Source organism: Mustela nivalis (genome assembly GCF_964662115.1).
Source record: "Mustela nivalis genome assembly, chromosome: 9".
NCBI lineage: Eukaryota > Metazoa > Chordata > Mammalia > Carnivora > Mustelidae > Mustela > Mustela nivalis.
In genome coordinates, this window is record NC_139028.1 from 106749855 (window position 1) to 106751806 (window position 1952).

A 1952-nucleotide genomic window follows, 5' to 3' on the forward strand; every position below is an offset into this window, starting at 1 on the left:
TCTCCCTCTATATCCTTCTAAATGCCTTCTCTTCTCCACTCTGTGCTTCCCTAATAGTCCCAGGTCCCCATCTCAGACCGTCCAAATTTCTCTCTTTTTTCAAGGACCAACTCAAATCCCACTCCTTGAAATGCTCTGTCTCTGAGCTACTGGACTGCTGATCAGCCCCACTCTTCAGAAGCTTATGAAAAGAAAGTTGGGTGATGAACTCTTTATTTGACTGCTCCTCACAGCTACTGCACTGTAAACACGTGCAGCCCTTTGAGGGCTCTGGGAGTTGCTGTATTGAGATCTGTGTGTTTAACTGTGATCAGGTGTTCATGAGGATAGGACACTAGAGGAGAATTCCATGATAAAATCCACACTGTGAATGGCATCCACACCTGACATCTGAAATTCTACAATTTCAGCCTCATCCCAGCCGTCTCCCTCCCTATCCCACCTCCCAGAGGTTCAAGTCATATTGAAATGAAGGATATCATGAAATATCTCCTTTTGTATACTTTGTTAAGGCCAGTCCTATGCTTCAAAGGCCACTAACCAACCTAGAAAACACTGTTTTATGTCACAAATCAAACATCACTTGTGTAAATTGCTGGACTCCTCTCTTCTCATCTGCAAAACGGCGCCAATTATACCTGCTTCATGGGGTTGCAGTAAGAATAAAGAATAATCTAACTGTGGCCAGTTGTCCCTCTTGTGCAAGACTATTTTGTTTTTGCCTATTATCCTAGAGCAAGTATCAGTACATCTACTCCTCACTCTTAAAAAATAGTCAGATATTAAAATATAGGGAAAACCTAAGTAATGCATTTAAGCACCTTGGGCCTTAATAAACGGCAGCTTTCCCTGTGCTAAAGAAGTCTTGGGCCCATACTGCTTTGATATAAAGGCTTCCTTGGTAGACTGCAAAACTTTAAGGTAATCTCATTTTTTGTCCTCAAGTCCTGGGAATATAATAAGTGAATAATAAATGCTCATTGAACAAATGAATGACCATGCCTCCCTGGACTAGAGAACTACCTGAACCTAGTCCCAACTCTGGGCCTTGGGAAACCTACCAAAAATACATCTGAGATCTTGAAATTCTTAGGACAACAAGTATATCTAAAGATGATGAAACCAGAGTTATAAAAGTTTAAATGGGGGATGCCTGGGTGGCTCAGTTGGTTGGACGACTGCCTTCGGCTCCGGTCATGATCCTGAAGTCCCGGGATCGAGTCCCGCATCCAGTTTTCAGCTCCATGGGGAGTCTGCTTCTCTCTCTTATCTTCTCCTCACTTATGCTCTCTTTCACTGTCTCTCTCTCAAATAAATAAATAAAATCTTTAAAAAAAAAAAGTTTAAATGGCATGCTGATGTGCTCTTGGCTTTTAAGTAGAAGAGCTGGGATTGGAACAAAATTTTCTGATTCTTAGTCCAGTGTTCTATAAAATAGGGAAATGTGCAGCTTTAAAGAAAGTGATAGGCATAATCAGAACTGGGGAACCTGTATAAAGGTCTTGTCTGTGGCTATATTCAGTCTGATGATTTGATTAGATAGATCAGTCAGGATTGTATTCTGAAGCATTTGTTAAAAGTTTCACATTTGCCTATGACCATAGTGAGCTGAACCCTTGCAAGATCAGATGGGCTGGACAAGTCACTATATCCTAAAGAAGTGAGGGAGAGAGGCAAAATAGAAGATGTTATAAAAGAAATAGATCAGCTTCAGATCATGTTGAAAGAATGGTATCAAGGAGGAATAATAAGTTTCACCATGACTTTCTTCCCCTTCAATATTTTACAATCCTCATATTTACTGACTGGTATACTAATTAATGTTTGCACTTTAAGGGGGAAGATACTCATTAAGAAAATTGGTGACATGACATATGACCACAGTGTGTATTATATTCTCTATACCTATGGCAATGACATTAAAACCTTTCAACATTGCATTATTATCCTTA